Here is a 13598-nt window from a genome sequence, read left to right as displayed (position 1 = left end):
AGTTTAAATAGTGTAAACAATTGTATTTATACAACTTTGGTGGTTGTTAAGTAGTTGGGATACAGCTGTAATAACTCTAGTTAAATATAATATCATAGTTAAGTATTTTTTTTAATAAACTCTAGTTGAAGATTAGTTTAGATACAAAAGAGTCAATGTTCTAAAGTGGACAAGAGACTTGAAAACCTAACAAAAACCATGGGTAACGTCTTCTCTTTCTCAATCTCAGGTGATGAAATTTTATCTCGTTGCCTGGATTGCACGGTTGCGAAAACTGCTTACATAAGAGACCTCGAAGACAACCTTTGTGACTTGCAAGCGGAGTACCAAAAATTGATTGAAGCAAGGAACGATGTAACGACGAGGGTTAAGAATGCTGAAGACCAACCTGAAATGAAAATGAAACGGCTGGACAAAGTGCAAGGCTGGCTTTCAAGGGTGGAAGCGGTGGGAACTGAAGTAGAGAAGATAATAAAAGACAACTCTCAAGAAATTGAGAGATTATGTCTTGGTGGCTATTGTTCAGGGAACTGCAAATCCAGCTACAAGTTTGGAAAAAGAGTGGCTGAAAAGTTGCGAGCTGTGGCCACTTTAAAGAGTGAAGGAGATTTCAAAGATGTGGCTGAGAGGGTACTAAAAAGATTTGGTGAATGAAATACCAATTGATCCAAAGCTAGTTGGCATGCAATCCATATTTGATAAAGTGTGGAGATGCCTTGGAGAAAAGCAAGTGGGAATTATAGGGCTATACGGCACAGGACGAGTTGGTAAAACTACACTATTGACTCAGATCAACAACAACTTCTGCAACGAACGAAATGATTTTGATGTTGTGATCTAGATAGTGGTATCAAAAGACCACCACGTTGAGAAGATTCAAGAAGAGATTGGGAAAAAGATAGGTATTTCAAGCGAGTCGCGGAAGGAAAAAAGTCTCCTTGACAAAGCTCAGGACTTGTTCAAGATTTTGAGTAAGAAGAAATTTGTTTTATTATTGGATGACATTTGGGAGAGAGTTGATTTAAAAGACGTGGGAATCCCTCATCCAGATCCAAACAATGGATCCAAAATAGTTTTTACCACTCGTTCTGTTGAGGTTAATGGCCATATGGAAGCTCATAAAAGTTTTAGAGTGGAGTTTTTGGAAAATGAAGAAGCATGGAACTTGTTTCAATCAAAGGTTGGAGAAGAGACTCTTAACAATCATCCAGATATTCTTGAATTGGCCAAAATTGTAGCCAAAGAGTGTGCTGGTTTACCGCTTGCACTCGTTACTGCTGGTAGAGCAATGGCTTTCAAGAAGACACCTGGAGAATTAATGGAGCTATGCCATTCAAGTCCTAAAGAGATCAGCCTCTGAATTTCCAGGTATGGATAAAGTGTATCCTCGTTTAAAGTTTACTTACGATAGTTTGCCGAACGACAAAGTTAGATCTTGTTTCTTATACTGTAGTTTATTACCTGAAGACTTTAATGTTCGTAAAGAGGACTTAATAAATTGTTGGATAGGTGAGGGATTTTTAGATGAATATGAGGGAATAGGAGCTCGAAATCAAGGACACCACTTTATTGGTATTCTTCTTAATGCATGTTTATTGGAAGAAGTATCCAGTGTTTATGATGTGATACGTGATATGGCTTTGTGGATAGCATGTGAAGTTGAGAAGAAGAAGGAAAACTTTTTGGTCCATGCAGGTGCCAGACTAACAGAAGCACCAAACGCTGACAAATGGATAGGGGTGAGAAGGATATCATTAATGGAAAATCAAATAGAGAACCTATCAGAGGTTCCTACATGCCCTCGCCTCCTCACATTGTTTCTGAAGGACAATAGATTGAAGATGATAAAATAATGACTTCTTTCAATGCATGTCTTCTCTAAAACTTTTAGATCTTTCAAATAATCCTCTCACCAAGTTACCATCAGGAATCTCGAAGTTGGTTTCACTACAACATCTTGATCTCTCAAGGACTCACTTAGAAGAGTTGCCAAAAGAGTTAAAGGCTTTGGTTAATCTTAAATGTTTGAACTTGTACTACACACCTGGTCTTGGTACAATTCCGCGTAGATTGATATCTGAGTTTTCAATGTTATGCGTATTGAGAATGTTTTGTTGTGGTTCTTGGAGTCAAGCTGGTGAAGATAGCATTTTGTTTGGTGGAAATGAATTTTTGGTGGAGGAATAGCTTTGCTCGGAAGTTTTGAATGTGCTAAGCATTGACTTAGGGAGGAAGTCTGCACTCCAAAAATTTTTTAGCTCCCATAAGCTACATAACTTGATCGACTCTCTGGGGCTTCGACGTTTAGAGAATATTAAGTCCCTTAATGTTTGTTCTTTAGCAACTATGAAGCATCTCGATACTCTACTCATTTCAGATTGTGAAGATTTGGAAGAGGTGAAGATTGACTTCATATGTAAAGTCCAAGAGATACGAGAAGCTCATGGTTTTAAAAAACTCCAGTCAGTACTTTTACGGTCTTGCTTTAAATTGAGGGACTTGACGTGGCTTATTCTTGCTCCCAATCTCAGGTCTTTGTATGTTTTTGATTGCTCCGATATGGAAGAAATAATCGATATCTCAAAGTTTGGTGCAGCTCAAAAGATAATGGGAAACTTGAACCCAATTGCAAAAGTCAATGAGTTTACACTACAAAGCCTGCCAAAATTGAAGAGCATCCACCGGAATGCCTTGTCTTTCCCACTTCTGCAGGAAATGAATATATATAGATGTCCACTACTTAAGAAGCTTCCGCTTGATTCCAGTCGCGCAATCCCAAACAAACATGAATTTGTTATCAGAGGAGAAAAACATTGGTGGGAAGAGTGGAATGGGCATTTTCTTACATTTTTCCGGTCTTGACAAATTAACAGGCATCAAAATGAATGTGGAGAGCCTGAAGCAAACTTGGATGTGTACGTAATTATGTATTTTGATATAAAACCTTTTAATTTGTTCGTATTGTTGACACTTTATTTCTTGCATGAGGTTAACTTTTCCCAGATTTGCTTTGTTTGACGGGAAGCTCGATAGATACTTGAAATATTATCTGCTGAAGGGTCAAGATTCATTCAATAACTGTAATACCCCATATTTTATAAGAAGTTTTATTAAACTTTATTTTGTAATTTTTGGAGGTTAAAATGTAAGAATTTGAAAGTTTTTAGAAAATAGAGTGTAATAGCTGAAATAATAGGGGATTAAAGTGAAATTTGTCAAGATATTTTTTGTGAATTAAGCATTTGACCTACCCTGTCAGGGACCCGCACCGCCCCATCCCAAACGGGGTAAGGATTCCCCGAAATAGTTAGGGATGGGGTTAGGGACGGGGCATAGAAAATTCATCGACTTGGGGGACGAGGGTAGGTCGAGGAAAAGGACCCCATTCCCCGGCCTGCCCGTGCCCATCCCTAAACCAAAGACGAGATTGGTCTATGATCATATTTCAGGCTATTTTCACCCTGATTATGATTTGGTTGGATTTCCTTTTGCAAAGCTAGATCAACAAACTTTTGTTTATTTTGTTTCTTGAAAATAAAAATAGCCCAGTAATAGTAATAATAATACTAGTGATAATGAGTAATAGTAATTTTCATTCCATTTTAGAAAATAAAATATCTGTCTAAGAGCAACTTACTTAGTTTCCTTAAAAGAATCAAGATTGAAATGGGTATTTTTCTACATCTAGTATAATATCAAGCTTATCTCCTCAAATATGAAAATTGAAGCATTATTGCCAACCAATATCCTAAATTAAAAAGACAGTGAAGAGATTAATTGACAACATCAAGGACTAGCTTTCATGACTTGAGAACTGACCATGTCAAGCGCCGGTAGTACGCTGCTTGAAGAAGAGCAAGTGACAGCACAAATATCCACTTAAATCTCATCTGCAGGTTTTTGAACCCAAATGAAGTTAGAACTCTATACAGGTATTTGAAATACAATCATAAATTCCTCATCTCAACTTCCATCTAAGATAATGTTGTAATTATTATGCAACGGAAACATAAACTCTAATGCTAGCTATTGAATATAATAATAACAAGTAGTAAAGCATAAATAAATAGCCAAAATTAAATGCAAAAATAAAGAATACCAGGAATTAACGAGGTTCGGTATTGAAACCTATATCCTCGGGCGCTGCAAAAGAAAACTCCACTATCTCCAAAACATTACAAACTTTTGGGCAATGCAACAAATACCCAAAACAAAGGGGAGATACAATAAAACTTACAAACTAAAGAGTACTTAAAGAAAGAACCCTAAACAAAAGAAGTATAATGAAATTATAACTTGGGATGCCTAATAACAATGATTTGGGTCCTTATATATAGGCTCCAAAAGTTTCCCACTTTTCAATCCTAATCAATGGGGGACAAACTAACCTTTTTTGGCCTATTACATATAAGTCCCTAAACCTTTCTCCATTATCATTTCTACCCCATATGATTTTGCTAAAAGCCATTTTTCAACAAATCTCCACCTTGGCGAATTAGCAAACCTTCAAAGTTTTGTATTCTTCTGTCAAATTTTGCAACACCTTCAAATGTGCCAAAAAGCACAATCAAGCTCGTAGGATGTTGATCAAGTTCAAACAATAAATGAACTTGACCCTTGTCACTACTGAAGTCAACATGTCTGCAGGATTATCTTCTGTGCCAATCTTCTGGAGAATCATTTTCCCATTTTCAATATAATCCCACACAAAAACTAAACCAATATCTATAGTACATAAAATATACTGTAGAAACCATTTCACAACTTGCAAATGTCCTTTACCAGGATCATGCATATGCCTGCTCACCATACTAACTGCTTGTGAAATATCAGGCCTTGTGTACCCATGGCCCATCATACATTGACCAAATCGCTTGTACCACTGTCTTGATGACTGCTTCAAACTATATAGCGATTTCTTCAATCTGCAAACCCAATTTTTCTTTCCAGCAACCCTACAATCATCTGGCTGAGTCTTGTAGATTTCCTCTTCCAAACTACCATGTGAAAACGCGATTTTCACATCCAATTGAACTAGTTCAAAATCAAACTGTGCCACCAAGGTTAGCAAAATTAGAATGGAAGAATACTTTACCACAGGAGAAAATACTTCACTGTAATCAAATCCTTCCATTTGAGCGTATCCCTTTACTACCAACCTAACCTTGTGCCGAACATCTTCTCTATTAGGAAATCCCTTCTTCTTTGCATACACCCATTTGCACCCAATCGCCTTCTTATATAGGGATCGCATTTCATCATTCATGGCCGGTTTCCATGATTCACAATTTGAACTCCTAACTACTTCTTTATAAGTAGTAGGAATATCATCACCTACGATTGGAAGTGCATAAGCCACCATATTAGCAAAACGAGCAGGCTTGCGAATTTCTCGTCTTGACCTATTGTATGCAATCGATTCCTGTTGCTGAGGAGATTCTTGGGGTAAAATCTCCTTTTCATCAATAGTATCCACATTAGTCACCTCAGAATCACTTTCTGTCTTGTGGACACTATCTGGTTCAACTGTTGTTTCAAACTCCACCTGCTGCCGAGTATGCTCCACACACATATGCCACAGCTTGAGCATTTCTGAATCTGTATCCTCCTGTACGACTGCAGCTGCCGTTCCAATAACTGTACTACCATTATAGTAATACAAGTTGTTTCTCCTTCTGCCTTTCATTACCACAAGAGCGTCTAAAGAAACTTTTAGAATTCCATCTCGCATATTCACCGTGAAGCCTTTAGATTCCAAGGCTCCCAAAGAGATGAGATTCTTTTTCAACTTCGGTACATACCGAACATCTGTCAGAGTTCTAGTTGAGCCATCATGATTCTTCAACCGAATTGAACCTATCCCATTTGTTTTACAAGCATCATCATTGCCCATATAAACAACTCCATCACGTTCTTCAAAATTAAAGAACCAGTCCTGGTGAGGACACATATGATAGGTACTACCTGAATCCATAATCCACTCATTTGATCCAGAGGTGGATGGCAGGCTAACTAGACAGAAATCTGACTCATCCTCTTCACGCTCAATAACGCATGCATCAGAAGTAGCTTTGCCCTCTTTCTTTTGCAACTTCGGACAATCTTTCTTCCAATGCCCTTTCTCACGACAAAAGGCACATTGATCCCTATTGAGTTTTCCCTTCGAACGAGATCTTCCTCTTCTCTCATTCTTATGACTCTGACTCCACCCTCTTGCTACAAGTGCTTCTCTGACTCATCTCTATTCTCCTTCTGATCCTTCTTCCGAATTTCATGATTGGACAGAGCAGAACAAACTTCTTCAAAGGACAATTTTTCTTTCCCATGAAGAAGTGTAATACTAAGATAGTCCAACTCATCTGGAAGAGATCCAATTAACAACATAGCCTTATGCTCATCTTTGAATGTTTCATCCAAATTTAACAAATCAGCAATTAATCTGTTAAATGTATCAATATGGCTACTGATATTCGTACCTGGTCTCAACTGAAGACGAAACAGTCTTTTCATCAAATAGAGCCGATTCTCATTACTTCTCTTCATGTATTTGTTTTCCAGTGCCTTCCATAACTTATTGGCAGACGTCTCTTTCATGAATGGATATTTCTGCTCTCTACAAAGACATGAGCGAATCATCCCACACGCTTTTACATTCAACCTCACCCAGTCTTTCTCATAGACATCTTCTGGTTTTTCCTCCTCCAGAACGATATCTAGATCCTGCTGATACAAGCTATCCATTACCTCACTCTGCCACAAGCCAAAATTATTTTGGCCATCAAATTTTTCAACATCAATTTTTGCATTTGAAACTGTTATCATCTTTACTGGTGCGGATGGTGGTGCCGTGGACGGTGATGCCTCGGGCGATGAATCCTTAGACAATGATGCCATTTATGCCTTACTCAATTAGCTTGGTAAACAAAGTTCCCAATAACCAACAAATCAACAAAAGCCCTAGGTAGTAGTAAGTGCTGAAATGATTAAATACGCACAAGGAAAATTCCCAGGAAACAATGGAGGGGTCACAAATGGTCCCATTTAAAATCCAGTCTCCTTAGACTTTTATCGTCTTTTTGATAGAATTTTCCTAGACATACATATAACCATACAAATAGCTACTCACTGTCCTAAACCTAGGCTCTGATACCAATTGTTATGCAACGGAAACATAAACTCTAATGCTAGCTATTGAATATAATAATAACAAGTAGTAAAGCATAAATAAATAGCCAAAATTAAATGCAAAAATAAAGAATACCAAGAATTAACGAGGTTCGGTATTGAAACCTACGTCCCCGGGCACTGCAAAAGAAAACTCCACTATCTCCAAAACATTACAAACTTTTGGGCAACACAACAAATACCCAAAACAAAGGGGAGATACAACAAAACTTACAAACTAAAGGGTACTTAAAGAAAGAACCCTAAACAAAAGAAGTATAATGGAATTACAACTTGGGATGCCTAATAACAATGATATGGGTCCTTATATATAGGCCCCAAAAGTTTCCCACTTTTCAATCCTAATCAATGTGGGACAAACTAACCTTTTTTGGCCTATTAGATATAAGTCCCTAAACCTTTCTCCATTGTCATTTCTACCCCATATGATTTTGCTAAAAGCCATTTTTCAACAGTAATTACAGTATTATCGACTCAAAGGATGTGGCTCTGCACCACCCAACATGAAGGATTTGAAGAGAATTGAATCACTATTTTCATTAAGGATATCTCACTTTCAAGTTTTGGACCCAAATGGATAGTTTATGAGCACACTTGGAAACGTTATATAGTACCAAAATTACCATTATAGTAAATATCTTGAAGCAATTAACCAATCACTAAAAAATCATCATATTCATATATGTTGACTAGCTATTGTGCAATTCATCATATCATTTTATAAACAACAAAAAAACTAAAAAGTAAAATTTTAGAATGTTGACTCTTCTCCATTACGCAAATAGGTGTCTTATGATAAACATTTGCAAGCAACTCAAAACATTTTTTTCTTTTTGTAAAATGCATCTAATTGATATTTAAAAATAGTCGTCTTGATTCCAAGACATCTTTGAGAGCTTTCTCTCTTCATTCTAAGATAATTTCAAGTGCACAGGTTAAGAATTTACCGGTTTTCTCTCTTCCATTTCTGGCTCAGCCGCCCATGTCAAAAATGTCACAACATCTTTCCCCATCTGTGCCAACATTGTGAAAGAATATGATGATTGACTCTTTCTAGATAAATCTGCAAGAGCTGGAGGATCACAATAACAAGTTAGAAGAGCAAACACATAGTTCTGACCGTTGTGACGGGCCTTAAATGAGATGGTGTTAGACACACGGGGAAAAGTGATTGTTTCATTTCCAGCCATCAATTCAGTAAATCATTAATACCTTTGTGATAAGACTTAAATCGGGAGGATATGCCCCCCCCCCCCCCCCCCCCCCAATTAGAAAATCTGCCTGCTTGTTCATTTGCATATGGTTGAGAGAAACGATCACTTAGCTTGCCAAGTCTTGTAAACATCTCACCTTCATCATTCAGCCCATCTACCACTTCAATTTCAGCTGCCATAGCCTTTGTCTCTTCTTCAGTGTTTGCCATACCCACAAGATCACAAAACAATATCAAGGACATAGAGTGGCATGATGCACAAACTTGCTGATAGACTTGGTGAATCCTACTCATATAAAGTTGCCATTACCTATCTAGAGATGTACTCGATCTCTAGAGCTCGAATGCTTAACGGTAAATCATAGCGTTCTTAATTTAGCAGATATGGTGAATCTCCATATACTATCTTTGAAAAATTGTGGTTTTACTGAAGAGCTAAAGTTTGACAATAAATTACATGCATCTAAATGTTTCAGCAGGCTTTCCGCTGTTCATATTGCGTCTTGCTATAACTAGAGGGACTTGACATGTGGCTTATTCTTGTTCGGAAACTAAAGATACTTGAGGTTTCAAGTTGCCATGACATGGAAGAAATAATCAGTGAAAGGAAACTTCGCCCAATTGTAGAGAATCATCTATCTAGTCCAATATTGTTTCCCTATATGCTTCCTTAATATATCTTGATTCTTGACCGCTGGTGTTCTGCAGCCAATTACTATTTATACATTTTGGAGTTCTGACTACAACTTATCTCTAAAAAGGGGTTTTTAATATACCTAGAAGATTTTAAAATGTCACTGGGAAACTTAATCACATCAGCAAGAAACTTGTTGCTTCTTGCGACTTTTTCAATAGATCCTTTGTATGACTGTATGAATATCTGATACTAACATCCCAGTTACGGCCTCAACTTCTGATTGACTGAATATATACTTGAACAAATTACATTTGTGTAACGCCCACATGGAGGTAAGTAATTTAATTTATGTTCTTATACCCTTGGTTGATTTTTTTGAAGTTATTTTGAGAAAATGTGAAGAAAATGCCTTAAACTTGCATTAAGGGTAAAATGGTTTTTTCACTCTAAATTAGTTGAAGAAGTGGTAAGTGAAAAGAGATAGAATTTCATGGAGAATTCAATAAAAATGAGGGCATTATGGTAATTGACTAAGGGACATAGATGGAATTTTAAAGAAAGTGCAAGGGTAAAATGGGAAACTAATATATATATTTTTATTTTATATCAAATTGAAGAGTGAAACCCTAGCCACTCTCACCCATTTGCGCGCCACTTTCACCTCCATATTCTCTCAAATTCTTCAATTCTTTCTCAAAGGAAATTCATAGAGTTTGGGTATTTTTGGGTGGATTTTCAATCCCAAGCATCTTTAGGTAAGATCCTTGCACTAAGAAGTGAGTTTTAATTTTTAAAGTGTTGAATTTTGATGATTTATGTTCATAGGATTGAAGAGAAAGGGAGTTTGATCAAAAAAAGGTTTTTAAAGTGTTGGATTGCTCTTATACAAGGTGAGTAAATCCGACCCTAAGTATGATTTAAGTTATGGTGTAGAGAATTTCTTTATGTATACATATGTCTTATATCTAGAAATTGTTGATGGATTTGGTGTTGAATGGTGATTATAATTTACCCATGAGTAGTTGTGTTGGAGTATTGGATGTTTGATGAATGTTTGGATGAGACTTGGAAGAATTGGAGTGGAAATTTTGAAGTATATATTTTGGGCAGATTTGGCATTGAATATGGAGGGTTTAATTCCCAATTTTTGGTGGCTTAGAAAAGAGATAGAAATGTAGCCAAATTAGGGTTACTTTGTGCACATAAGTTGTTTGATGAAATGTCAAAGAGAAGTGTTTATATGAGTATGATTATGTGTTGTATTGAGATGAGTTTGTAGATGGTAAAGAATGGCATATTTGCATTTCATATTGCATAATTGCATTTAAACATGTGAATTTAAAAAGAATTATAAGCATAAAGCCATCTACATGAATACATATTCATAAGAGCATGAAAAAACACTAAAGAATGTTAAAGATTAAATAGAAAGAAATGAGAATATTAAAAAGCTCCAAATCTGAATTTTATTTAAAGAAGTGTAAAAAGATAAAAAGAAGAAAAGGTTGTTGCGATGGGGAAGCCGTGGGTGATAAGAAGAAGATTCCCACATACACGCCGCCTTAAGTGAGCGGCCTAAGAAGAAGAAGAATTTGTACGACCCGTAAGAGTGTATGTGGATGAGGGTTGTACCAAGAAGAATTTCCTACATGCACGCCACCTTAATTGAGTGGCCTAAGAAGAAGAAAGAATTTGTACAGTCCGCAAGAGTGCATGTAGATGAAGATTGTACTCACTCACACGGCCAGGGTTCTGAATCCATGCATCAACTGAGTCCAATAGGCAAAGAATAAGAAAGAATAAGAAAGAATGAGAAAGCTTGAGCAAGCAAGAAAAGAAAAAGAAAGAAAGAAAAGAAAAGAAAAGAAACAGAATAAGAAATAGAAAAGAAGAAAGAAAATGCATTTCTTTGCATTAGTGCATGTGCATCTCATCCATGCATGTTACCATGATTTCCATCATGGTTAGTGAGAATAAGAAAGAACAGAAAGAAAGAAAGAACAGGAAGAAAGAAAGAACATAGGGAAAGAAAGAATAGAAAGAAAGAAAGAAAGAACAGAGAGAATTAGAAAGAAAGGAAAGAACAGTGAGAACTAAAAACAGAGAAAGAAAAGAGAAAGAACAAAGAGAAAGAATAGAGTAAGGAAAGAACCAAAGAGAAAGTCACAGGGATGGAAGAGTAAAGGATTTACTTACTGAGCATTTTGTGCTCACCCCGTTATTTTTCCATGTTTTGCAGGAAATAGGTTAGAAACGGTCGGATGGACGTTGAGAAGCGGAGAGAAATGGCACTACTATCCACCGTTGTAAAAGCTTTTGTTTATGTTATTTTTGTATTATGCTAAGAATTATATGTTTAGTAAAGGAAAATTTGGGCCCATCTACTTTTCAGATAATAAATATGTGTGTTTTCTTAATATATTTTTTTAAGTATACTAGTAGAAAAGAAGCTATTACAATTTGAGAGAAGAGAAATTTTTATTCAGCTTAAAGGGATTCGTTTACAAGCAGAATAGTTTATATATATACAAGTAACCATAGTTAGTCAACCACAGTTAATTAACCATAACAACTAACTAACAACTACCTAACTGTTTAACCAATTAACTAAACCATTTAACTAACTAATTGACAGATTAATTAGCTATCTAAACTAATTAATTGATAATACTAATAATCCAATATCCCCTCTCAAGTTGGTGGGTGATAAAGGTCAAGCACCCCCAACTTGGACAGTAAATGATGATGAAGAGTGGAGGGAACAACTTTAGTGAACAAATCAGTTGGCTGATCCTTAGTAGGGACATAAACAGGTTGCACCAGGCCATCCTTAAGCTTGTTACGAACTATATGATAGTCGATGTCGATGTGTTTAGTTCGTTCATGGAAGATAGGGTTGGAAGCAATGTGTAAGGCAGACTTGTTGTCACAGCCGAGAGGAATAGGTAGCTAAAGGGAAAAACCAAGGTCCTAAAGAAGTTAAGTAAGCCAAATTAGTTCACAAATAGTAGATGCCATAGCTCGGTACTCAGCTTCAGAAGAGGACTTAGAGACTATAGCTTGACGTTTTGATTTCCAAGATATCAAAGAATGCCCCAAGAAGATGCAAAAACCAGTGACTGGTTTACAGGTCATCAAGCAAGATGCCCAATCAAAATCACAAAATGCTTGGAGATGAAAGGAACCATGAGTAGGAAATAATAACCCCAAGCCTGGGGAACCTCTGACATATCTGACAATGCGTAAGGTAGCATTGAGATGAGAATCTTTAGGCTTATGCATAAACTAGCTAAGCAAGTGGACAACAAAGGTAATATCTGGACATGTGAGACATAAGTAGAGTAATTTGCCAACCAATTTCTGATAAACTGTAGGATCATCCAAGGGAAGATCTTGTTGATGTGAAGCTATTGATGTTGGGAAAGCTTTATCAAAGTCCCCAGTAGTGAATGTGAATTGTGGATCAAGAGGGACAAAAGCTGGTTTGGCAGTAGCTAATACAGAATCCGCAACTAACTCCAAAGCATACTTTCGTTGGCAAAGACAAATTCCCTTGGAAGAACGAGCAACTTCAAAGCCTAAAAATATCTAAGAGAACCTAGATTTTTAAGCTTAAAGTTAGAATGCAGGAGAGCTTTAGTTTCTGCAATCAACACACTGTCACTGCTAGTGATGACCAAGTCATCAACATACACGAGAAGGAGTACAATCTGACTGTGATGTTGTTTATAGAAGAATGAATGATCTACTAGAGATTGATGGAAACCACCAGACAGCAAAGCATTGGTGAGCTTAGTGTTCCAGGCCCTGGAAGCCTGTTTAGAGCCATAAAATGACTTATGGAGTTTGCACACTAAGGACTTATCATGATGATTGGAGAAGCCTCATGGCACCTACATGTAAATGTCCTCTTGAAGGTCTCCTTGGAGGAATGCGTTGTCAACATCTAAGTGAAACAATGGCCAGTTTTTCATAGAAGCAATAGCCAAAACCAGCCTTACAGTCACCATCTTCACCACTGGAGAAAATGTCTCCTCATAGTCAATTCCAGCCTACTATGTGAAACCTTTGGCCACCAACTTGGCCTTATATCTCTCTCGAGTGCCATCAGCATGATATTTGAGTTTATAAACCCATTTGTACCCTATTGGAGTCTTTCTCAAAGGCAGATGAACAAGGGACCAAGTACCATTTCTCTCCAAGGCCTGAAGTTCTTGCTGCATGGCTGCAACCCAATTAGGATCCTTGGAAGCTTGAGTAAAAGAGGTAGGCTCAGAAAAAGCTGAAATACTGGACAAACAGGTTTGATAGGCTAGTGACAGATTGGCATATGTGAGATAGTTGTGAATAGGGTACTTTAAGAGGCTAATCTGATTGGAGTTAGGCAAGGTAGGATACACAAAGTCAATGGTCCAAATGGGAGGCCTAGTAGGTCTACTAGATCTTCGAAATTGAGTGTGAGATAATGAAGGTGTAGTAGATATATTCTAAATAGAGGAAGGTGCAGGAGGTGCAGGGGAAGCTGAGGAGCTAGATAGAGTTGAATCTATTTCAGGAATATGA

At 37.0% G+C, this 13598-nt stretch overlaps 2 pseudogenes; one reads left to right on the top strand and one right to left on the bottom strand.

Moving 5' to 3' along the window:
• The first annotated feature begins 399 nt into the window (after positions 1–399).
• Positions 400–2069, top strand: LOC116140821 (annotated as a pseudogene).
• Positions 2070–3773: 1704 nt separating this feature from the next.
• Positions 3774–8692, bottom strand: LOC116140820 (annotated as a pseudogene).
• Positions 8693–13598: the final 4906 nt, after the last annotated feature.

This window comes from Pistacia vera, unplaced genomic scaffold (assembly GCF_008641045.1).
Source record: "Pistacia vera cultivar Batoury unplaced genomic scaffold, PisVer_v2 Contig381, whole genome shotgun sequence".
NCBI lineage: Eukaryota > Viridiplantae > Streptophyta > Magnoliopsida > Sapindales > Anacardiaceae > Pistacia > Pistacia vera.
Note: the sequence above shows the minus strand (reverse complement) of the source record. Positions and strands in the feature narration are given on the sequence as shown.